This window comes from Lissotriton vulgaris, chromosome 4_1 (assembly GCF_964263255.1).
Source record: "Lissotriton vulgaris chromosome 4_1, aLisVul1.2, whole genome shotgun sequence".
In the NCBI taxonomy this organism is placed as follows: Eukaryota; Metazoa; Chordata; class Amphibia; order Caudata; family Salamandridae; genus Lissotriton; species Lissotriton vulgaris.
In genome coordinates this window covers 1,127,645,386-1,127,672,589 of record NC_141691.1, presented here as the reverse complement: position 1 = coordinate 1,127,672,589, position 27,204 = coordinate 1,127,645,386, and positions in this window count along the sequence as shown.

Genomic DNA, 27,204 nt, shown 5'->3' with positions numbered 1-27,204 from the left:
AGCCCTTTTTTATAAATTGTATAAGAGGATCTGACTTTTTAAATCATGTTTTAATGTACTACTGTTTTTTTATGTACCTGTATTTGTGTAACTTTATGTTTTTTGATTAAACACCGAATTAAGTTTATTTGATTGATTGATTGATTAATTGATTGATTCATTGAAAAATGATGACTGAGTGGAAAGATATTTACAACAAGGGGTGGTGAGGGACAGAGTCTCTGAATTAAACAGAATACTCTCACCCAGTCAAGAGATCAGGGCTAGATCCAACACCGTTTTTCAGCTCACTGCACCATCCCAGTTTCAGAACCTGGCTGTATGCAAATTAGTCTGTTCCTGTCCCAGTGCATGATGGGAACAGGGCAAACCAAACTACAAAAGCCAATTCTTACACTGGGAAGGAAACAAGCTACCGGGGACCGGTTTCTGGCATTTCAGCCTCTTCGGCCCGGCTTGCTTGAATCGTTTTTGGCCACTATAGGTGTGGCAGGGTATACTCAGACATGAGTCCCTTTCTCACTGCACTATCAGGATTCAAGCAAGCCGGGCCGAAGACGGCTGAAATGCCAGAAACCAGTCCCCGGTAGCTTGTCTCCTTTCTGGTGAAGAATTGGCTTGGTAGTTTAGTCTGCCCTGTTCCCATGATGCACTGGGCCAGGGACAGACTGATTTGCATATAGCCAGGTTCTGAGCTGGGATGGTGCAGTGAGATAAATAACGGTGATGGATCAAGCCCTGATCTTTGGACTGGGTAAGAGTGGTCTGCTTAATTCAGACACTCTGTTCATCACCACCCCCTTTTCTGAATCGTTTTTGGCCACTATAGGTGTGGCAGGGTATACTCAGACATGAGTCCCTTTCTCACTGCACTATCAGGATTCAAGCAAGCCGGGCCGAAGACGGCTGAAATGCCAGAAACCGGTCCCCGGTAGCTTGTCTCCTTTCTGGTGAAGAATTGGCTTGGTAGTTTAGTCTGCCCTGTTCCCATGATGCACTGGGCCAGGGACAGACTGATTTGCATATAGCCAGGTTCTGAGCTGGGATGGTGCAGTGAGATAAATAACGGTGATGGATCAAGCCCTGATCTTTGGACTGGGTAAGAGTGGTCTGCCTAATTCAGACACTCTGTTCATCACCACCCCCTTTTCTGAATCGTTTTTGGCCACTATAGGTGTGGCAGGGTATACTCAGACATGAGTCCCTTTCTCACTGCACTATCAGGATTCAAGCAAGCCGGGCCGAAGACGGCTGAAATGCCAGAAACCGGTCCCCGGTAGCTTGTCTCCTTTCTGGTGAAGAATTGGCTTGGTAGTTTAGTCTGCCCTGTTCCCATGATGCACTGGGCCAGGGACAGACTGATTTGCATATAGCCAGGTTCTGAGCTGGGATGGTGCAGTGAGATAAATAACGGTGATGGATCAAGCCCTGATCTTTGGACTGGGTAAGAGTGGTCTGCTTAATTCAGACACTCTGTTCATCACCACCCCCTTTTCTGAATCGTTTTTGGCCACTATAGGTGTGGCAGGGTATACTCAGACATGAGTCCCTTTCTCACTGCACTATCAGGATTCAAGCAAGCCGGGCCGAAGACGGCTGAAATGCCAGAAACCGGTCCCCGGTAGCTTGTCTCCTTTCTGGTGAAGAATTGGCTTGGTAGTTTAGTCTGCCCTGTTCCCATGATGCACTGGGCCAGGGACAGACTGATTTGCATATAGCCAGGTTCTGAGCTGGGATGGTGCAGTGAGATAAATAACGGTGATGGATCAAGCCCTGATCTTTGGACTGGGTAAGAGTGGTCTGCTTAATTCAGACACTCTGTTCATCACCACCCCCTTTTCTGAATCGTGAGTGGAAAGATGGCACAACACCTTCCAAGCAACAGTAGAGCAAAGCCACCCTACTCTATATCAATTTCATGAAATCTTAAAGAAAGATCAAATATACCAATAACTAGCAATAGAACAATCAATAACCCACATTAAACAAAACATATCCAAAAAGTAAAGAAATGTATGAAATACTACAATGCAAAGTAAAACTCTATTAACACCAATGCACACACTACCTAAAATTCATTGCAAAAACAATACTATAAAGCAACTAACACTCCAATTCAAACTAAAAACAATGTTGTAAAACAAACAAACCAAAACATATCAATGTATATAGATATTAGATAATTAATAAATGCATATTAAAATCCAACTTACAGCTCATAATCACAAGTAAAACTCAATAAGCAATTTGTAAAAATATATACAATACAAAATAAGCAATATAATAGTTCATTAAAATAGGTAATGGGAAAACATTTCCCACCCAAGAAAATGAAATTAGATAATCTACGGTCATCCATAAATGGAAGAGATAAAGCATCCATTGAATAGATCCATTGTCCTTTCAAAGCATACAAAATCTGAAAATGTGAATTCAAGAATCGCTACTTGAAAATCAGAAAAAAATAAAAGTAAACTTAAAGTAAACTTGGGTAAAATAAAACCAATATAATTTACTTTAAAAAAATAAAAGGATCCAAAAATGAGACTATGCTTTCACCAGGGCTAATAGCTTGTATAAACGCATGATATGCTCACACACACTAATAAACATAACAAACAACATGATATTCATTAAACAACTGTAGCCACATAATATAAGAAATAATAAAGCACATTAGACTACACGTACTTCATTGAGGCCTACCATTCTATACTCAAATACAATCTAACACAAAACTACACAACAACTGAAAAAAATACACTTAATCTAAGTTTACTACCACTACCTACACTGTATACCCCTAAAAACACAAAATGAAACATACATTTAGTTGTTACTGACCCGTAGAGCAGCAGCAAGGAATAGTAATCAACAGGAATCTAGAGTGACTGAAAATTATGTTAATAGGCTAAAAAATAGAGTTAGCAGTGAAAAATGGATGGTACATGTAAATAAAATAGGACTACACATCACTAGAAATCAATGATTGTTAAATAATAATTATTACAAGTATGAGTTGTAATGATTCTTGTGAGTGAAAATTAAATTCAATGTAAAGTAATTAGTATAATAAAACATTAAAATACATAAATTAAAAAGAAACAAATGTTTTCCACCCAATAAAAAGAAATTAAATATTTACTGTTTTGTAGCTGATGTCCATGATCTTCCTCAAGTCCACAAAAAACAAATCCGCAAAAAAGTGGCATAAATGAATCAAAACAAAACAAATAAGAGAGAAAAATAAATCAATAGTATAAATCCATAATCCTTGGAATCAATACAAAAACAAAAAAAGTTAATTCAAGAATCGCTCCTTGAAAACTGAAAAATAAAAGGAATTATAAAGTGATCTTGGTTAAAACATAATGAATACAATTTCTGAAAATGAAAAGAAAACTCTACCCGGAGGTTTCCCGGCACCAAGGACAAATGCAACAGAAAGACAAGATTTACTGATTAAACAACCAGGTCCTAAGGTTTTTACGAAAGCTTTTGTGGTTGGTTTCATGCCGAAGCAGACAAGGGAGTGAATTCCATAACATAGGGGCCAGATAAGAAAAAGAGCATCCTCCCATGCGTGCTAACTTAAATCTTTGGACTGAAAATTTTGCTTGGGAAGAGGATCTAAGCAGATGGGTCGGGTGATATGTCTTGGTCAGAGAACATAAGTAACGGGGAGCAGTACCTGATTTAATTTTATTCATGTAGCATAAGGCCTTGAATTGAGTCTGGTTCTCGATTCTTAGCCAGTGTAAGTCCCACAGAAAGCCTGAAATGGAAGATGTTTTGGGTGACGACATAACAATCTCGCCGCCGAATTCTGCACTACTTGTAATCTGTGTATCACCTCCCTATTAGCTCCATGATACAGGATGTTGCCAAAATCCAATCTAGACATTATCAGAGCCTGGATTACAGTTCTTTGAGTAGGACCCGGCTGCATCCATAGTATCTTCCGGAGCCACCTCAGAATGGTAAAGCAGATAGAGGCTGTCTTTGTCTAGTTGTTGTTTCATGGACAGTTGATTATCGATCACTATCCCCAAGTTCCGAGCAGTTTGGACCTGCTGAGGAAGTGTACCCATTTCTACATGTAACAAATACCCCAAAATAAATTTCAAGCAATCTGGCATTCATTAAACAACAGTAGTCCTATAATAATAATAAATTAATAAAATACACTATACTACACAACCTTCATTGAGGCCTACTGCCCTATACTACATAAAATCCAAATACTTCCTATCACAAAACTACACACCCTTTGTAAAATAATACACTAAGTTTAAGACCCCTACCCACATCCCCATTACCCTAAACAATGCAAAGAAACTTAAATGTAGTCTTACTTGATATGTAGAGCAGCAGTAAGGAACCAAAAACTATTGGAACCAAGAAAGACGTTACGGTGACGATGCCGGTATGGAAGTTGAGTTGAGACGCCATGAAAGCCTCTACTGACCCCTCTCAGTGCAGTCATGTGACTTCCTGTCATTAATCCGTGGCATTAAAAACGGCAATGCCACACTTTGACGAAGCAGGTAATATGACGCGGGGCTTGCGCTTTTTAGTAATGTGCAGTACTTGTGGATCAAACGTCCCTCATGAATAATGCTAAAACAAAGAGTAGAGAATACACTTTATCATTAGTTGTAGAAGCAATGAGCAATATGACCCGGGGGTCCTGCATTTATAGCAGTGTGCAATAGGTGAGCGGTCATTAGATGATTCGTGGACCGAGTGCCTGCCGTGCACAATTTTTAAACATTGTTAATTCTCCAAAGTTAGACACACACTGGGTGTCAGGATAGCCACAAGTGAACTGGAGACCGGATGTATACACATATGCAGGAGGTTATCAGTTACAAGATTTCTCGTGGACTGAGGACTCCTCTTTTGAAGCTCCTTATTACAGCCATAAGAGAACTGGGTACACACACATGTAGGAGGTTAGCGGTCATGAGATTTCTCACGGGCCTAGCTCTCCTCTTTCTCAGCTTATCATTTTTATAAGGAATACAAAATAAAAAAAGAGCGAGCAACCTTCCGATTAGGATACATAACACAACTCTTCCTTGGACTATTTATTTTGGTAGAGTGTGACTACAGGGCGACATGCCTACTCTGTCCCCAGTTTGGATTACTGTTGATGAAACCCGGGTGAGGGGGAGAATACTGGCATACCTTTTACTTTTGGCACAGTTTTAGTTTTATTGAGTGTATCACATCTCATGTGGTGTTGGGTATCAATTCATTCTTGGTGAGAGCACAGCATGTAATTGGATTGCTCTGGACAATGTGAACATTTTTCCTGCTGTTAAGAAACATAATGGGTGATACCTACTGAGGGAAGAAAATAAAAAAATAATGAGTTTTGTTATATCCTTGTAGGTACACCTTCAAAGTGTTTCTACCTAGGGCAAGTATTGCCATACATATTCCCTACCACATAGTGACTAACTAGGAGGGAGTTTCAGATATTACATGGGATCTGAATCCTGAGGAAGGCCATCGGCCATACTGGCCAGTTAATAAATGCTGAAACATGTTGGTACAGCAAATAGGGTAATTGAGATGTTGCTTCTCTTACCTACCCTTTAATAATATGTTTTTTTATCCTGCCAAGTGGGACCCACATTAAAATTCAGGAGGTTACCCACTTAGTCAGTTTTAATGGTTTCTCTTTCTGCAATAGGGTTCCACCATTGCACCTCTTGACAGCTTCTCTGCCTCTGCACTCGTGTCAGTAATACAGCACAGGCGCAGAGGCAAAGGGATTCCCTCATTTGTATGAGGTCACGCCCCATGCAAATGAGGGAAGACCCTCTGATGATAGCACTGGTACTTTATGTTTGCCAGCGCTATCAGTATTACAGAAGGGGACGCACAAGCATCTGCAGCCCCTCTGTAATACCATAGTGCCCTAGGGGCGCGCAAAGCAGGTGCAAATGCCGTTGCACCCCTGGGCACTTCTGTAATAGGGCCCCAGGTGCTTATGTGCCACCACATGCTCCACTATTCATGCTACTTCCTCAAATGTAGTGGATTAACCTTAAATCACATGAAGGTATTAGCTATCGCGGCATGACATGTATGTACCTCATAGTCTGTTCTCATTCATATGAATTTTCTTCTACACTTTAGGTAAGAGGAGAGCAAATAATGTATTCCTTCCCTGATCGGAGGGTCTGCAAAACTTTAGAGCTCCAACTATATGTGTGCTAGCGGCTCCAAATGGGTTCAAACAAATTAGTCACCAAGAAATGAGTATTGAATTGAAACATGCACACCCTGGTATATCGCACATCAAGAGGGATGCACTAAAAGTATAATTCCTGATAAAAGTCTGCCAAGTTGGTTACTGAAAACAGGAACCCCTGTAATGAATACCCTCTTTAATTGGGCCAAAAGTTATATCTGTTGTTTGATTTTTTCCTCTGTTCAATATCTCACAAGTATACTGTAATAAGAGAAAGAATTGTGTAAATAATCATTAGCAAGGGGCCTGTTATAATCCCCCTTTTTCTCTCTGAACTCAAATAATCAATCTAATTTTGGATCCTCTCATCCCTGCGGACTGCGCCCTAGAGCTTGATAAGCTATCCCATGCTACATATACATGCTAAACATGGTGATTGATTAATATAGCTGCAGAAGAATTGACATGATTTCAGTTGTTTTTGAGTAAAAATCTCAAATGCACTTCCCACATTGCAGTGTCATTTATATAAAAAGAATGCAGTGATATATGTCTTGTATGTTTTAATGTATTGCTGCGATGAATATTGGATAAACAATGTGTTATATGAATTTCAATGCCATTCATGAATAGATATGTTAAGATAAACAAACAATAAAGGAAAATACAAAAAGTTTGGATCAAACTTTGTTGTACTGATCGCATATATACTTGACTGGGTGATTGATGAGTCAGTGAACGACCTGTCAGGTTGCCGAGGGGTTTCTTTCTAGCTATAGTCAAGTATTCACTACAGAAACAAGGCTTTATCAAATTTATAATAAAATTCAATAGCATTACAAGTTAATAAAATCTCCAATGAAGCAGATGAGTTAAAGGGAACTTGGAACATGTAACTAATTTATGACTCATAGATATTCGGGAAGAATTTGAATATGGCAAAACTTGAAAATATTACAATGCAGAAAAATATCATGCTTAAAAAGGTTTCGGGATTAATGCTGTAATGGAGATTGAAAGAATACCTTGAGATTTGACCTGGAAAAAAATATACTTGCTAAACTATGTAAAATAGCAATCTATTTTAAAAATATCATCAATATTTATCAGGTTCTGAATACAGATATGTTAGTAAAATCACTATTGTTTGATAATTTTAATTAAAAATAAAATTATTTTTAATTACTTGACAGACCTAATATCTCCTCTCAGACTGCTGATATGTGGTAGGACTTACAAAAAGTAATGGAGGGGTTTAAATAACGAGAGTAGTCAATGTTGACAAAGCAAAGTTCATGGTATTGCACAAGTACAAATCAGTTAAAGCTAGAGTAAAAGTGAACACTGATACATTTGAACAAACTGAGTTATTTACATATTTAGGTGTTACAATGGGCAAATTGGAAGCCACAGATGGATTTGCTAGTCTTAAGGCATAATCAATTGGCAGGGACCCTTTTAAAAGAACATTGTCTATTCCAAACCAAATCAGTTGCTCCAGTTTTAACTATATACCGAGGAAAGGTTAGAGCCTCAATAATTTATGGTTCAGAAAAAGGGTGTGGTGATGAACAGAGTATCTGAATTAAGTAGAACACTCCTACCCAGTCAACAGATCAGGGCTTGATCCATCACCGTTTTTTAGCTCACTGCACCATCCCAGCTCAGAACCTGGCTACATGCAAATTAGTCTGTCCCTGGCCCAGTGCATCATGGGAACAGGGCAGACCAAACTACCAAGCCAATTCTTTGACTGGAAAGGAAACAAGCTTCCGGGGACCGGTTTCTGGCAGTACAGCCGTCTTCAGCCCGGCTTGCTTGAATCCTGATGGTGCAGTGAGCAAGGGACTCATGTCTGAGCATACCCTTCCACGCTTATGGTGGACAAAACGATTCAGAAAAAAGGGGTGGTGATGAACAGAGTATCTGAATTAAGCAGAACACTCCTACCCAGTCAACAGATCAGGGCTTAATCCATCACGGTTTTTTAGCTCACTGCACCATCCCAGCTCAGAACCTGGCTACATGCAAATTAGTCTGTCCCTGGCCCAGTGCATCATGGGAACAGGGCAGACCAAACTCGCATGTCTGAGCATACCCTTCCACGCTTATGGTGGACACGGTGATGGATCAAGCCCTGATCTGTTGACTGGGTAGGAGTGTTCTGCTTAATTCAGATACTCTGTCCATCACCACCCCCTTTTCTGAATCGTTTTGTCCACCATAAGCGTGGAAGGGTATGCTCAGATGTGAGTCCCTTGCTCACTGCACCATCAGGATTCAAGCAAGCCGGGCCGAAGACGGCTGTAATGCCAGAAACCGGTCCCCGGAAGCTTGTTTCCTTTCCAGTAAAAGAATTGGCTTGGTAGTTTGGTCTGCCCTGTTCCCATGATGCACTGGGCCAGGGACAGACTAATTTGCATGTAGCCAGGTTCTGAGCTGGGATGGTGCAGTGAGCTAAAAAACGGTGATGGATCAAGCCCTGATCTGTTGACTGGGTAGGAGTGTTCTGCTTAATTCAGATACTCTGTCCATCACCACCCCCTTTTCTGAATCAATTTATGGCGCAGAACTTTCGGGCTTTGAAAACGTAGTCCCTTTAGTCCAAGCGCAGAACAATTTCTGAGGGCATTGACCAGCCTTCCTCAGTCTACCCCTCTTAGGCCATTGTATCAAGATTTGGGGTGTATTTAGTTTGGGAAGGGCGCGGGTTTTAGACCTCTTGCCTACTAGTGAAGGCTTTGGACTACCTCAGAGTTAGCACCTTATGTGCAAGCTGTTAAGCATATTAGAAATGCTGACAAAACTAACAAAATATCTTGGTTCCAAAGGATTAAGGCTACATTATCAGATATGGGTCTCATCCATTTGTGGCTGGACTCAGAATTTCAGCATTTCAGCATTTCAGAGCACAATAGTTTCAATAAATATTCTAAACTTCCTTTGTATCTCCTGGTTATCTTATTGGGGACAAGTACGGGTGAGAGAGCGAACTGTTACTGCGATTCCTGAGAGGATCGAGAGTGTTCCTGGGGTGCCAATTCACTTGTTTTTCTGGTAAGGTTAGGAGGGTAAGAGAGCAAGTGAGCACTATAGCAAGTTGGACTCAGACTCATAGATAATAGGGTGGTATGGTGACTCATTCCCACATTCTGGTGTCCTATGGTTCCAATTGTAGTTCTGTTGTAGAGCAGAATCCCCGCAGCACAATTAGAGTCACACAATATTTTTCAGACATGGCTATATACAAATCAGTCTGACCCTGTGCCTCATGGGAACAGTCCAGCCCGAACTGCCAAGCCATGTCTTCCCTGGACCGGAAACAAGCTTCCGAGGACCGGTTTCTGGCATTCCAGCCGTCTTCAGCCAGGCTTGCTTGAATCCAGTGTTCCCATGAGGCACAGGGTCAGACTGATTTGCATATAGCCATGTCTGAACTGGGGTGGCAGAGTGGGCTAAAGAACGGTGATGGATTAAACCCAGATCTTTTGACTGGGTGTGAGTGTTTGATTGGTTCAGATGCTCCGTTCATTACCACCCCCTTTTGTACCGACGTTTGAATGAAGCAGCAACATATAGGGGCTTATTTCCCCTGGGGTAGTATCTGTCTTGGATGAGGGCACAGGTCGGTGACGCAGATCATCTGGGCTGCCCCAATGCCTGGTAACCCATTTGACACTATTATCATGCAAAGAGACATCAAAGGAAGCAAGGTAAAGCAGCATGCCTCACTTAGCATTAGCTCACCTGGATGTGGCTGGATGCAGCAGAGTGTATCCACGGACATTAACCTAGAGGAAAAGACATTAAAGAAACTGAGAAAGCGTGCCCGAGCAGTACTAACTTTTGCACGCTTAGAAACACTTAACAAGTGTTAATTCTGGGTTCAAATAGACAGTTTGTGAAATGTGCCTCCGGTAGTTTTCATAAAAACAATATTGCAATCTCATCAATTTCATTTTTATGTCACGCAATATTTGGGTTGTGTTATTATATGCATAAAAAACATTCAGAAATTATTTAAGATTGCTGTAGCGTTTAGAAGACACTATGAGCATTCGGATGTAAACATGAATACACAGTAGTGAGAGTGGTAGTGCTTTAACTTTTTTAGGCGATGGCAACAAATTACCACACACATTCTCAAGAAGAATATCAGAGCTCCTGAAAAATGTCCGGGTTAGAATATCTTAAAGAAGAACTTGAATGAAGATAATTATTTTATGTAAAGTATTTATCAGAGGTACCGGCTAAGTGCACTGCTTTCCCAGACTCTCTACAATGCGTCAAAAATATTGGCATGGACTTTTCAAGCCAGTTCTCGTTTATCGTCAACTCCTGATTGTATCTTCGCAGTTTTTACCATCAGTTTGACAGTATGCTTCGGAGTTAAGTTGTGATCAAATATGTTTAACGCATTCAAGCTGCCATTGCCTTCCTCAAATAAGGTTTCCACACTCGTTTTTCCTCGTGTTTTCCTCGTGTATACCTCGCTTTATCATTTCTTTCAGGGACCCTGGTGCTGCGGCCCTGAGCTTCACAGAGTATCCCAAAAACTAAGCCTTTAACAACACTGATTGCTTATTAAGGCCAAATTCCAGCTGTAGCCCTGAAGAAGATGCTCCATCAGCAAGGTTGAATTGACGCCTATAACATCCTAATTACACTTTGTATAGCCAACCCGAGAAGTGATCTTTAAAAATCAGTGAATCATCCGTGAGTGAGTGTTCTCAGGACAACCCCGCGCCGCACGGCCACCAGCTGTAGCGTGTGCCTCCCGCCTGCCACTGTCCTCAGCCTCGCTGAGCCTGCCTGCTGACCCCGCCCCCGGCCGTATTTTGCGTGGTCTCCTGTGATAACTCTTTTTTCTTTCTGTAATCTTGCTTTCTTTGTTGTAATTTTGCTTTTTGTCCCTATCATCTGTTATTGTGTGGCCCCCTGTGCTGTTTTCCCTGTATCTGCCCACCCGCCCCGCTCCCCGCTTCCCGCCGCCGTGAGAGCGGCCATGCCCCCTTTTCCTTCTGTGCCCTCCCCGCTCCCGCCTCCCAGCTGCTCCTCCCTCCCTCCCATTTCGCCATAAATGGCGACCGCGCGGACGCGCAGCGTTGACGCGCAGCGGGCGCGCCGATTGTGCGCCGAAGGCGCACCAAAGGTAAGCCCGTCTGCGCCCGTCCGCGCCTGGACCGCGCCCAGCGCCAGGACCCCTGGCCCCCGCAGACACCATCCCACCCGCAGGTCCTACGACGCCACCGAACTCAACGCACTCAACACCGGCCGGATCCCTGGATGCTTCCTAGCAACCCCGAGACGCACCCACGGACCCTTCAGCTGCCACTCCTGCAAGTTCTCCTGCATCCGGACCTGCACTACACCCGCACCAGCCAAGCTGAGCACCAGCAGCAACCACCTGAAGTGCATCCTGCTCAACACCCGCTCCGTCCACAGACACGCCGTGGAGCTCTGGAACCTCCTCGACACAACATCACCAGACGTCGCCTTCCTCACGGAAAACTGGATGAACGCCTCCTCATCACCCGACATCGCCATCCCAGACGGCTACAAGATCACACGGAGGGACCGCGGGAATCAGACCGGAGGAGGCATCGCCATCATCCACAGGAACACCATCTGCATCACGACTAACTCCGACGGAACCCTCACAACCGCCAAACACCTTCACTTCCAGATCCACACCGACCCCAAGACCACCCTCAGAGGCACCCTCATCTACAGACACCCGGGACCACGCACACAATTCAGCAAAGACATCGCCGACTTCATCAGCCCGCACGCCCTCCCCTCTGCTGACTACATCCTCCTCGGGGACCTCAACTTCCACCTGGAGAACAACAACGACCGCAACACCACCACCCTGCTGGACAACCTCGCCACCTTCGGCCTCAAACAGCTGGTGACCACCCCCACCCACTACGCCGGACACACACTCGACCCCGTCTTCTCCTCCAGCAAGGACATCGCCTTCAGCCACGCCACCGGACTCCACTGGACGGACCACAGCTGCGTCCACTTCAGCTACAGAAAGAACATGATCCACCACCACCATCAACAGGCTGCACGCAGAAGCCGGAACAAGATTACAGCCGACCAGCTCGCCGCAACCCTGAGCCAGGACCCCCCCGCCAGCTCAGCGAACCCCAGCCAGGCCGCCAACAACCTCACAAAGTGGATCAGCAACTGCGCAGACGACCTCGCCCCACTGAGGACCCCGCCCAGCAGACCCGGCAGTAAGAAAGCACCATGGTTCACCGACGAACTCAAGAGCTCCAAGAAGAACTGCCGAGCCCTCGAGAGAGCCTGGCGCAGAGACCCAACACCAGACAACATGACCACCCTCAAGCTCGCCACTTGAAAACACCACCAACTGATCCACACCACCAAGAAAACCGCATTCAAGGAACGACTGGACAACAACGCCCACAACAGCATGGAACTCTTCAACATCGTCAAAGAGCTCTCCAACCCCAGCGCCGGAAACAACGACATCACCCCATCACAAGACCTCTGCAACTCCTTCGCCTCCTACTTCCACAACAAGATCGCGGACATTCACAACAGCTTCAGCACACAGCCGACGCACCCCGCAACAGCACCTGCACCCCCCACCACCACCCTCTGCGCCTGGACCCCGATCAACACCGAAGAAACCCTACGCACAATGAACTCCATCCACTCCGGATCCCCAACCGACCCCTGCCCTCACCACGTCTTCGACAAGGCCGACTCCGTCATCGCACCCCACCTGCGAGACATCATCAACACCTCCTTCGACACCGCTACCTTCCCGGAGAGTTGGAAGCACGCCGAACTCAACGCTCTACTGAAAAAACCATCAGCGGACCCCACCGAACTCAAAAACTACCGCCCCATCTCGCTCCTCCCGTTTCCGGCCAAAGTCATTGAGAAGACCGTCAACAAGCAGCTAGCCACCTCCCTCGAGACGAATGGTTCCCTCGACCGCTCGCAGTCTGGCTTCCGGGCCAACCACAACACCGAGACCGCCCTCATCGCAGCCACTGATGACATCCAAGCCCTGCTCGACAACGGGGAAACAGCGGCCCTCATCCTTCTGGACCTCTCCGTGGCGTTCGACACGGTCTGCCACCGCACCCTAGTGCAGCGCCTCTGCAACGTCGGAATCCAAGAGAAGGCACTAGATTGGATCATAAAAAAACAGAATATAATGATGGACCCTTCCTAGAGTCAGCACCTGACTAGCTTTCTCCCCGTGAAGTTCGTTGACCCTTAAATTAATCAAGGGGGTTGTGTGCACACTGAATGGCACCCATCATCACTGTGCCTATTCCCTAGGGAATTTTAATGCAAATGAAACAACCGCAAAGGTGCACCACAAAAAGAGTGAAACAATAAGTGCAAATGGCGTTTATGCACAATGAAGAAATATTTCTCAGAGATGTTGAAGGTCTTCTTTCAATCTTTATTTTCAATAAGCAGTAAAACATATACAGCCGACGCGTTTCGTCCCAAGCTGGGACTTCTTCAGGGCTGTCGGTAAAAAACATATATACATACAATCAATTTCTATATACAACGATCAACATCCAATCTGGCAACATGTACAACAACAAAACATATTAAAAACATTGCAACGATAGACACGGAGCTTATGCATTCATTGATATTAGGGCGTTAGCCCATAGGCAATATATCAACAGGGGAATACATTTAAGCCCAGGAATATGTACAAATATATACACATTATTTACAGTTAAAAATAGGCAATATTTGCAGTTACAGGGTACCAATTCATAGACTGTTTACATTTACAGCATGCAATTTCATCAAACGGGAGACGAATATGTGCAAACAGCATGCGGTGTGTGTTAGGCCTATGTGTGTAACTGTGACACAGAAAAGGACCAGAATAAGGGAGAAAGAGAATATGGTTGAGAAGAACACAGCAAGAGAAGAAACCCCTATGGGGGTTAGGCTAGTTCCATGTTGGAGGCCTGGTATTGTTGATTGTCACTAAAGCAGGCTCGGTCATGTATTAAGAAAAAGGAGACCAAAGAAATTTAGGATCCAACTGCACCTAGCATGGAATACCAGTGTTACATAGAGCCCAATACTCATTTACCTTTAAATTTATGAAACGTCGCTTATGGGGAGAACGTGAGAGGAACCGGGGTCCAAGGGTCGCCTTTCCGGATACTGTAATCCTGTTGTATGTTAGTTCAGATGTTGAATTTGCAAAAATGGACCTTAGCGGGGACATGAAAATGGAAAAATAACCATCTTGGAATATGTCAATATACTGTTGGACAGCAAAGTTGGCACTGCTTGATAAGAATTCGCAGCAGGTGAAGGGGGGCATCGGGATCCCTGTCATTAAGTCTAGTGTTTCTTTAATAATATTCACTTACTGTAAGCATGCTAATGGGCGATGAGGTTAGTGCTTATCAGGGTTCCTAGGTAGTGTAGACGGTCTTGCCACCTTAATATTGTGTCTGTCTAAAGTCGTCTACTGGAAGACATAAACAATGGAAAGCAGGGTCATACCCTATGCAAAGACATGTTAAGTTTAGAGAGCAAAAAAATTGCAAACTCATCTTGGCAAAAGAGTGAGAACAAGAAGTGAATAGTATGACATATTATTTACCTGAGTAAATTGTAGAACTAGTGGTGGACTGAGGGTCCTATTAGTCCAAGGGAGGAGGGTGTGGGCACTGCATTCCAGTAGGCCTGTCAAGTGAAAAATGGGTAGATTGCTGTTTTCTAATTGGGTATAGCCAATGGAACATACAGAAGCGTTTCTGCATAAATTTACATGGTTAAATGTGTAGAAATTTGTTCGACTGGTCAAGCTTAAAGATCATTTTGCACGTAATCCAACTAATCATGTTAATTTGAATAATGTCAATATTGTCACTGATTATACTGTCAATGAAATAAACACCATTCAAGCTATGATTTCTGTGGAACTCGATACATCTATTGACATTGAAAATGTGAGAAACGAATTGAATATTGTTGAGGATGTGCATATTGATAGTGGACTGAAACCAAGATCTAAATTCATCCCCACAGGTACTCATCCAAATATTGATATTTTTCGTGAAAAAGTTACCCAATCCTTCCACCAAATACTTGAAAATCCGAAACGTGCTCCCCCGTCCAAATACAATCTCACACGCATAGAGTCTGAAGCCTTAAAAAGACTCCAGTCAGATGAAAATATTGTTATCCGAGAGGCGGATAAAGGGGGAAACGTAATTATCATGAACAAGGAAGATTATATGAATGAAATTTCCCGTCAACTCTCTGATTCCACCTGTTACACCAGACTTGGTTATAACCCTATTGAATCACTCACATCCCATATAAACATGAGACTTACAGAATGGCGAGAGATAGGCTTACTTAGCGTTGAGGAGTGCCAATACCTCACAGTAACAACCCCCTCTTACCCTTGCATCTATATACTCCCCAAAATTCACAAGGGCGGCCCCTTTCCACCTGGCCGCCCCATCATTTCCGGAGTCAACTCACCCACAGAAAGACTATCAGAGTATGTGGATACTTTCATCCAGCCCATGGTACAAAATCTACCTGCCTACTTGAGGGACACTCAACTACATCAAGGGTAACGAAGTGTAGGGTGTCTGTCCAAGTGAAACCCTCCAGTTTGCCTAGTATGTCTTTAGTGTCCCTCAAGTAGGCAGGGAGATTTTGTACCATGGGCTGGATGAAAGTATCCACATACTCTGATAGTCTTTCTGTGGGTGAGTTGACTCCGGAAATGATGGGGCGGCCAGGTGGAAAGGGGCCGCCCTTGTGAATTTTGGGGAGTATATAGATGCAAGGGTAAGAGGGGGTTGTTACTGTGAGGTATTGGCACTCCTCAACGCTAAGTAAGCCTATCTCTCGCCATTCTGTAAGTCTCATGTTTATATGGGATGTGAGTGATTCAATAGGGTTATAACCAAGTCTGGTGTAACAGGTGGAATCAGAGAGTTGACGGGAAATTTCATTCATATAATCTTCCTTGTTCATGATAATTACGTTTCCCCCTTTATCCGCCTCTCGGATAACAATATTTTCATCTGACTGGAGTCTTTTTAAGGCTTCAGACTCTATGCGTGTGAGATTGTATTTGGACGGGGGAGCACGTTTCGGATTTTCAAGTATTTGGTGGAAGGATTGGGTAACTTTTTCACGAAAAATATCAATATTTGGATGAGTACCTGTGGGGATGAATTTAGATCTTGGTTTCAGTCCACTATCAATATGCACATCCTCAACAATATTCAATTCGTTTCTCACATTTTCAATGTCAATAGATGTATCGAGTTCCACAGAAATCATAGCTTGAATGGTGTTTATTTCATTGACAGTATAATCAGTGACAATATTGACATTATTCAAATTAACATGATTAGTTGGATTACGTGCAAAATGATCTTTAAGCTTGACCAGTCGAACAAATTTCTACACATTTAACCATGTAAATTTATGCAGAAACGCTTCTGTATGTTCCATTGGCTATACCCAATTAGAAAACAGCAATCTACCCATTTTTCACTTGACAGGCCTACTGGAATACAGTGCCCACACCCTCCTCCCTTGGACTAATAGGACCCCCCGTCCACCACTAGTTCTACAATTTACTCAGGTAAATAATATGTCATACTATTCACTTCTTGTTCTCACTCTTTTGCCAAGATGAGTTTGCAAGTTTTTTGCTCTCTAAACTTAACATGTCTTTGCATAGGGTATGACCCTGCTTTCCATTGTTTATGTCTTCCAGTAGACGACTTTAGACAGACACAATATTAAGGTGGCAAGACCGTCTACACTACCTAGGAACCCTGATAAGCACTAACCTCATCGCCCATTAGCATGCTTACAGTAAGTGAATATTATTAAAGAAACGCTAGACTTAATGACAGGGATCCCGATGCCCCCCTTCACCTGCTGCGAATTCTTATCAAGCAGTGCCAACTTTGCTGTCCAACAGTATATTGACATATTCCAAGATGGTTATTTTTCCATTTTCATGTCCCCGCTAAGGTCCATTTTTGCAAATTCAACATCTGAACTAACATACAACAGGATTACAGTATCCGGAAAGGCGACCCTTGGACCCCGGTTCCTCTCACGTTCTCCCCATAAGCGACGTTTCATAAATTTAAAGGTAAATGAGTATTGGGCTCTATGTAACACTGGTATTCCATGCTAGGTGCAGTTGGATCCTAAATTTCTTTGGTCTCCTTTTTCTTAATACATGACCGAGCCTGCTTTAGTGACAATCAACAATACCAGGCCTCCAACATGGAACTAGCCTAACCCCCATAGGGGTTTCTTCTCTTGCTGTGTTCTTCTCAACCATATTCTCTTTCTCCCTTATTCTGGTCCTTTTCTGTGTCACAGTTACACACATAGGCCTAACACACACCGCATGCTGTTTGAACATATTCGTCTCCCGTTTGATGAAATTGCATGCTGTAAATGTAAACAGTCTATGAATTGGTACCCTGTAACTGCAAATATTGCCTCTTTTTAACTGTAAATAATGTGTATATATTTGTACATATTCCTGGGCTTAAATGTATTCCCCTGTTGATATATTGCCTATGGGCTAACGCCCTAATATCAATGAATGCATAAGCTCCGTGTCTATCGTTGCAATGTTTTTAATATGTTTTGTTGTTGTACATTTTGCCAGATTGGATGTTGATCGTTGTATATAGAAATTGATTGTATGTATATATGTTTTTTAACGACAGCCCTGAAGAAGTCCCAGCTTGGGACGAAACGCGTTGGCTGTATATGTTTTACTGCTTATTGAAAATAAAGATTGAAAGAAGACCTTCAACATCTCTGAGAAATATTTCTTCATTGTGCATAAACGCCATTTGCACTTATTGTTTCACTCTTTTTGTGGTGCACCTTTGCGGTTGTTTCATTTCAACTAGATTGGATCATCTCCTTCCTCGCCGGAAGAACACAGAGAGTCCGCCTCCTCCCCGTTCAGATCAATGTCTACATGAGCCCCCTGGCGGCCATCGCACGCCAACACAACCTCAACATCATCTCCTATGCCGACGACACCCAGATGATCCTCTCCCTCACCAACGACCCCGCCACCGCCAGAGCCAACCTACACGAAGGGATGAAAGACGTAGCCGAGTGGATGAGTAACAGCCGCCTGAAACTGAACTCAGACAAGACGGAAGTCCTCATCCTGGGATCGTCGCCCTCCGCCTGGGACGACTCCTGGTGGCCCCCTGCCCTGGGCAGCGCACCCAAACCAACAGACCACGCACGCAACCTGGGCTTCATCCTGGACTCCTCCCTCTCCATGACCAGACAAGTCAACGCCGTCTCCTCGTCATGCTTCAACATCCTGCGCATGCTACGGAAGATCTTCCGGTGGATCCCCACCGAGACCAGGAAGACGGTCACCCAGGCCCTCGTCACCAGCCGACTGGACTACGGCAACTCCCTCTACGCCGGAACCACTGCTAAACTCCAGAAGAGACTCCAGCGGATCCAGAACGCCTCAGCAAAACTCATCCTGGACATCCCTTGACACAGCCACATCTCCGGACACCTGAAAGACCTGCACTGGCTCCCGGTCAACAAGAGAATCACGTTCCGACTCCTCACCCACGCACACAAAGCCCTACACAACCAAGGCCCAAGATACCTCAACGACCGCCTCAACTTCTACACTCCCACACGCCAGCTTCGATCGACCAACCACGCCCTTGCCGCCATCCCCCACATCCGCAGAGCCACCGCAGGGGGAAGGTCCTTCTCCTACCTGGCCGCCAAGAAATGGAACTCCCTCCCCACCCACCTCCGCCTGACCCAAGACCATCTCGCCTTCAGGAAGCAGCTCAAGACCTGGCTGTTCGAACAGTAGCGGACCCCCCCTTCCCAAGCACCTTGAGACCCTCCGGGTGAGTAGCGCGCTATATAAATACATTGATTGATTGATTGATTGAGTGTTGGCATAAATTTGACGTAAATCACTTAACAGAGGTCCGTTAGATCAGGCCACTCATCTTGGAAGCCATTTTTAGGTTTCGGCCTGGCCGTAGCACTGCGAAGCAGTGCTCCGCCCAGGCGAAAACGTATGATCCTACAGTATGGGGCTTTGTCCCGCCTCTGTCTCCCATTGGCTAGCTCCATAAATGGAGGCTAGCCATTGGAAGAGATTGGCTGTCAATCACTATTTCCCTGTTGGAACGCAATTCGGGGGCGTTTCTGGGTCTTTTTTTAAGTCCCGCCCCCACACCCTCCCTCTCGCCGTCCCGTTGTCCGTGCCTTCTCCCTCCTTCCCCAAGCTGATCACTTACTGGGCGAAGTTTCCCTCCCTGTGTGCTGCAAATTTGGGCTTGCTGCCTCCCCTCCTCCCCACCCGCCGCCGGTCGCTGCTGCTTATCCCTTCCCCTCACGCCTGCACCCCCGGCCGGGCTTGTTGCCTCCTTCCCAGCCGCAGCTAGCCTCTCTGGTTCCCTGTGTCACCCGGGGATGCCCGAGGAGGGTCCGTGCGCACTGTGTGGAGGCACCGCTGGCTGTGTATACCAGCCCTGACCTGCCAATGGGACCACTGGAGGAGAAGAGTCCCTTCAAAGGAGCCAGCTCCCCCGAGCAGCGCCTCGACGTGCACTGATACTCGTGCAAGTGATACTGGTGTGGAGGCACTCTTTGTGGCAGGCGTGTGCAGTGGCACTGGAGGAGGCAGGACGCGCTCCCGGCTCGGATCCTCTCAGCGCCCGTCAGTGGTACTCACAGGGACCAGGGGCACTTTCTGCGTGGGGCACTTAGTGGGAAACAGCCAGACCACCGCACCGGGAGCCCCAGGCACCTCGTGGGAAGGAAGGCGCCCCTCTTGCTGGCCAATGTGCCGGCCTGTCGCTGCTGCAGGTCACCCGGCAGGCACTTTCCGGCACAAGCTGGGGAAGTGCCGCCCGGGTTAAGCCAGAGACGCTCGTGGAGGACCCTGTGCAGCATCTGAGCATTGTTCCCTTGCCCCGCTCACCCAGGAGGGGAGCTCCCACCGCCGCCAGCCTCCCAGAAGATGATGCGCATCTCCGGTGCATGCCTGTTTTGAGAACCGATTGGGACCACACAGCCGAGGCACCCCACGGGGTGCTGTTAATTACAGATTACTTTGCAGTGTTCCAGAACTAAAGAAAAGGTCTCTCGGGGGCCATCACATGAATATCCAGGCTAATGAAGCGCTAAGTTGGCCAGGCCTTTATAAAGACTTTTAGCAATGGGATTGGCAAGGAACACGACCTTGTGATCCCGAAATTAAAAGACGCCTAGGTGGGAAATGGAAAGCGGGCTATTGGATTCAGTGGAAGATTCATATTAAAGTCTGGCTATGCCTAGATACCCTATTTATGAAATGCACTGATTACACACTCAGCTTTGCAGATGTGGTCACAGATAACACGGTTTGTCATGGGAAATGCTTGGATCACCTTTTAAATGTCAACACTGCATGAACATTCCTGTATGTGAAGTGGCATGGCGAATTTGATTAGGTTTACTGGCGGGGTCTCGGATGTTTGTAGTAGAGAGGTAGACACGCTTAAGTGATTCGGGCCTAGCACGAGCAATGGAAGCGCTATATCAACACGTTTTCTATACAACGCCCCAACTCTAGAAGGCTCCAGCGAGATCAAGGGGGGAGCTTTACTCACAGAAAATGCTTCTTATTGCCTATCAGCACTTACGCTTTGCGCGTGTCCTGGGGGGTTGGTGGGAGGGGGGCGCGACAGCCCTACTTTGATTTCCCGCGAGGTCGTGTCTGCTGGGAGCTGAGTCTGGTGCTCCGGCAGCCCGTTCAGCAGTTCTTTCATGTTTCCTAAGGTTGTAATTAAAGCCTATTTTATGAAGGAAGATAGCAGGAAATCTCCCCTTCCTACACCGTGTGAAGCCGCCTGCCTCTGGGAAGCGTAGATAATGGGGGTCTTTCCCTGAAAGGACACATGGGAAGGAAATCACTCGGGAAGATGGCTGAATGCTAGAAGCCTGCTTTGAAGATGAAATTAGCGAGAAGGGCATAATGGCCCCATTGCAGAGTGGTGATGGGTGGTAAATCATTGTGTCCTGCGTGACCCCTCCCAGCACCCGTCGCTTCCTCTTTCTGTGTTTATCTAGCTAGCTATCTCCCAAATCCTCTGCAGTTTTTTCCCAGTGTCCTACAGGCGGAGTGGCCTGTTGAGATGTAATGTATGCAGGCCCTCAGGAGGTCACCGTTGCTGGCGTTCTGCTGTCTCCGCGCGCCCTCAGGAGATGTAAAAGGAGTCTCTTGTAAAATGCCAATATCTGGCTCCTAATTCCTCCCATACATCATGTTTGCGTTGCAGGAAAGATAGAATTCCAATGGAATGTCACATAATGCACAGAGGCTAATATCTGTTCTCCTGACATTACTGCTCAGAAGCTTAGAGTATGCTAATTCAAGCTGTGGAAACATCAGCTGTTTTGCTTGAGAGATTCTAAGCAAACACACCTGATAATTTAGCAATTTATAGGCCGTGCCACTTTAACGTGATTTGTCAGTCAAAGAAAGCCCCTCTCAAATAAGTGCAACAATCACAGATGCATGTAATCCAGTTTGTTTTATCAGTGTGGTGCGGGTGAGATACATTGAGAAAAGCACGGTAGTGTCTTTGCCCTTGATACTGGGTTTACCTTTTAATAAAGAGCTGGAGGGTCTTTACAGCATGCAGAGATTCACTTCCTCCTACCATTTTCATCAGGAGCCGGCCATTGTTGGCAATGTTGCTTCATAACTTTGCCTTGGCATGCCCCTGCTACATACAGCTCACTTTAACCTCCTCACGTCGGTCTTCAAGCCTATAGTCTAAGCTCGCCCTACTTTGCTAACAAACTATAATTTTTTTTCCTTTCCTACCAGATCTTGGACCCTACCAGCTTGCCCCCTCTTCTTGTACACAGGCCATCCTTCACCCCTTTTTGCTTCTGTCACTCTGCCTAACCCGCCCCCTCACCCACTCTAGAACACACATTCTGCAAAATGCAGAGCATCTTCCCCTCTGCAAATATTTAAGGGAAACATCAAATCCTATTTTCATAATGTAGACCCACCCTGGCTAATGCCACCTCAAATTTCTAAGGATCTTATCTTCCCACAACGTTGCAACAAGTCCGCCCACATGGTACACATAGTCTGCCCTCTCCTCCCTCTGGCATTGCGGGCAACCCTTTAGAAGCCTGTTTTTCAGGTACTTGCTCCACCATTAAGGTCTTGTCTCATCCACTATCCCCCAATTCATAGCCATATTTTGTATATGCAGCCCAAACTGCATTACTGTTGTATGTGTCAATATCTGGTTGCTTTGTACATTTTTTTCAGTTTGAAATTATTGTACCTTAATACACACGATTACAAAAAACACATTGCGTAGCACATGCCACAAAAGAAGGTAGTCAAAAGAGTGGCTTTGGATGTTAACATTCTTTTTCTCTAAAATGAGGTGGAAAATCGGATTCACTGATTACAATGAATGAACATGCAATGGTCCTGCCTGCCATGTTTTTTGGTCAGTGCTGAGGGGTTTACACGCCAACAGATATGGAATTTTAAGCACAAATCTGTACCAACATTAGAAGTTCAAAATGCGTTATCATATGATGTAATGATGCTGGAGTGTGAAAAATGAGTCTGTGTGTATGTATGTGTCGTATTCTGAAACCTACCACAAAAGCATTATAGTGCAATACAGCATCAAAGGCAGGTGGAGAGTCAACAATGGGTAACTGGGGCCTGAAAGTGTGGAAGGTTATGGCTGCTTTTTTGTGATGCAGTGTTTTTAGGTTTCGGCCTGCCCGTAGCACTGCGAAGCAGTGCTCCGCCCAGGCGAAAACTTATGATCCTACAGTATGGGGCTTTGTCCCGCCTCTGTCTCCCATTGGCTAGCTACATAAATGGAGGCTAGCCATTGGAAGATATTGGCTGTCAATCACTATTTCCCCGTCGGAACGAGATTCGGGGCGTTTCTGGGTCTTTTTTTAAGTCCCGCCCCCCCCACACCCTCCCTCTCGCCATCCCGTTGTCCGTGCCTTCTCCCTCCCGCCCGCCCACTGTCCGTGCCTCCTCCCTCCCGCCCACCCACTCTCCGTGCCTCCTCCCCCGTCCTGCTGGTGATCCAGAGACGGGTCCTGTGTGCCTGGAGACCCACCAGCTAGATGTAGTGCTTCGCGCTCACTTAGCAGCTGAACCACCCAGTCAGTCTCGTGACGTCATTCCCCAGGCCGCACTGTGATTGGCTGCCGGCCCGGGACCTGACTTGTATTGAAGCACTTTAGGAACACGTCTTGTTTATTTTCTACTGGCGTCAGAACTGCTTACGGGCAGTGACCTGCACTCAGTGGGCATGGCTCCTCAGAACTACTTTCATGGCTGGGTCGGTAATGGGCTCAAGGCCCCCCCCTACACAAGCTCCGCCCCTCCTTGTGCCCTCCTTGTGCCATGGTGATTTATTGTTTGGGTGGTGGTGTTGGCAGGTCTGCAGTTTTGTCAAATACATTATTTCCTCTGCTGAGGTACTTATAGACCTGCTTGCTTCTCTGCACCAGGGCACTGTGCCACTGTTTTCCTTCTAAACAGTTTGTAAAACCCTGTGCTTAAAAATCCCTTTGCAGACACCAATGAACCCATCAGTTTGCTCCCTCTGCGCCTTTCTCAAACTTGTTTAAAATTGAAACTTAGAAAAGCAAACAAGTGAACTGTACGTGCACCGCGAGGAGCTGCCTCTTGTGCATGATGGTGGTCTACGTTTAGCCCACCCAAAGCACGGACATTGATGAAGCGAGTCTGAGCGCCCTTTACTGCAGCCAATCAGCAGCCTTAGACCCAGCGCTGCGTGGGACAAGGCTGATTGGATCCCATCATCTTGGACTTCGTGAGATGAAGGGATCTGCTGCATTCTCTTGTCGGGGGCCATAGCTCCTTGTGATGTCACTCTCTCCAGGAGTTATGGCCTTTCTCACCTGCAGTATTGTACTGGTTGTAACTTCTTCAGGAGCTAGCTATACCTTATACATGCATTCGATGACCCCCTTCCCCCATCCAAACCTCTCAGATGAACACATTTGTATATCTCTAGCGGCCATATATAGCACAGTACTGCGAAGCGGGCCTTCATCCAGCATTCCGCGCTGTACGTGGATGAAATACCGAGCTTGTTGCCTCATTAGTGCGGGCCTGGCGGGACGAGCTGAATGGGACCCTGTTTCACTCACGTGAGGTTTATTTATAGGCCCAGGATGAAATCCTTGTCGCCAGGGTGTATTTGTGTACGCCCATGCCAGGGTAGAGTCGGCGCCAAGCACAGGCGGGGCCGCAGCCTCTGCCTGGAGATGACGATTACAAATAAAATGTGCCATTTACACAGCACTTTTTACAAACTGTTTGGTTCTTTTCACTACAAGGTAACGGTGATATTACCTAACGTAATAATGCTTTCTCAAGTGTGGAAAGGATGAAAGTCCAAGTCAGTCCAGATGTGAACCTGTGACAGATGGATGCTTACTGATGTCTTCAGTGCACCTGGCGACATTCGCAGCTGTAATCTGGGGTTTCACGCAAGCCCAGCGGGGTGCGTGCAAAGTTTTCCATTAGACGCTCAACTCCCGGAGCCATTTTGTGTGAGTGGGTGATAGAATTAATGATGCACCCGGTACCCACGCCCATTTCTAGGCGCTTGCCAAGGAATAAAAGGTGGTGCTCTCACCTATTTCAGCATGGTTTCCGAGGGACTCTGTTAAATGTCCGCATGGAGTTTTCAAGAGTGGGTCTGAAAAGCAAGCAGGGCTGGGTAGAGTCAGTCTTGTGTTACCAGGGCTGATGGAGCCCAGCCTGATCTCAGCAGTGTCCATTAGTGGGTTAATAATACGAAGGTGACTTCCTGTGAAATGTGAAGGCCAAGACACAGCTAGGATGGACGCGCGAGTGGTGTGCTTCTCTGGAGTAAATGCAGCGCTTTAAGTCGGATAAAAAAAACGGGGGGGGTCTCTCACAGTGGCCTGGCCAATGTAACTGAGGGCGTGGCTTAAAACATAATCGGCTTAAAATCTATGCTTAGCATAGTGTGCCGCCCGACTTGTATTTTGCTGTTTCTGTCATTGCATCCAGATGCATAAGATAAATAAGCAGCAACTATGGCTTGTATATAATATTGAAAAAGCTTCCACTTAAAGCCCCAGTGACACCTTGACGATGTTGCTGCTCCGGAGTTTCAAAACGAGAAGGGAAATCCAGAGATAAAATTACTCTAAAGAATTTCCCTTCCCCCTACAACGCTCACCTGGCATGACGTCATGCCATATCTTCTCCACTAGTGAGAAGTGAGCAGTGTGAGCATTAGCACACCGATGTGCCTGCTGTCACAGCAGTCGGGGTAGGGGGGTAGGAGGGGGGGAAGGAGCGCATGTGCCAGGGCAAAAAACAGAGCTCGATAGAGACCCGTTTCGAGGCCCCCTGTAAAAAACTGCCGGTGCTCAGCACCGGTGTGACCCGGCCCACTTAAAGCCCTGAGTAAACGCAAGAGTAATGTAATGAAGTAAACACCACGGGTGCTGTACTCTTGCTATGTTTAGTCGCTTGCACTGCCACCTGTACTGTGCCTGCTCTTGAGAGGAGGAACCCTGCCCTGTTGCTCTGCACATTTCCTGTTCTGTGTGTGATGAACGCAGGCAGTGCCCTGTCCGCTTAGTACCTTTTCGGTATGTTTGAGGTCAGTCGACGTTTCGATACCTTGCTCCTAGGTAAGTGGGATCCTCATCAGGACTAGTTTTAATTACAATTGCCTGGTATATGTCGTGGGTGCCAGATATCAGGCGTGGGTGGCCTATATTTGGGCAAATCGGTTGTTCAAACCACTGTGTTAAGTATCTACTCTTCACATCTAGCGGTCCTTGGAAGAGTGTCCATGGTCCGTATGGGTTTCAAGTGGTTGGTGTAGCCGTTCGGCTGCGCCAGTAAACGGTATAAGCTGAATCGTAGCTCTAAGGAGTCTCCTTGCAGTGTGTTCGGTATCAATCTAAGGTCCTCAGCACGATGACTGTTTTGAAACAGTGCCACAAACTAACCATTGAGTGATAATATTGTGGATACGGTTTGGGAGAGCTTGCTTTACTGTATTTCAAGTGTAGGCCCCCGTGGCTCAAAATTATTGCCTGAATATTTTGTATCTTATTGTCCTTTTTCCTCACTTCCTTCCTTTTGTTGGGTACACGATTGTGCCCATGTATAATTGTGTGTGCTTCTATTCTGTTTATTTTATACTCAAAGATTGACGAAAATAAAAATTCCTTGTCCAGCTGGGCATTGGAAATACATATATAGAACTCATTATTGTAATCTTCAGTGGCACGATCGCGCATGGCACCGTAAACCGGAGGTTGCCTAGCAACCGGAGCGAGTCGATCACGGTACGTCCTCGCGCTCCCCGAACCGAAATACACTAACCTAATTAATCAAACTAATGCATGAAAAATTCTGATCTCCGCTGTCCTTAAACTACCCCAAAGTATAAATATTATTTATTATATTATACTCTGGGTGTGTGTGTGGCTCTGGGTGTGTGTGTGGCTCTGGGTGTGTGTGTGTGACTCTAGGTGTGTGTGTGTGTGTGTGTGTGTGTGCGTGTGTGTGTGTGTGTGTGACTCTGGGTGTGTGTGAGTGTGGCTCTGGGTGTGTGTGGCTCTGGGTGTGTGTGTTTGTGTGGCTCTGGGTGTGTGTGTGTGTGTGGCTCTGGGTGTGTGTGGCTCTGGGTGTGGCTGGCTCTGGGTGTGTGTGGCTGGCTCTGGGTGTGTGTGTGTGTGGCTCTGGGTGTGTGTGGCTCTGGGTGTGGCTGGCTCTGGGTGTGTGTGGCTAGCTCTGGGTGTGTGTGTGTGGCTCTGGGTGTGTGTGTGTGTGTGTGTGGTAGTAATTGCTGTCTGCTGAGCTCGTCCGTAGGGTACAATAGGTC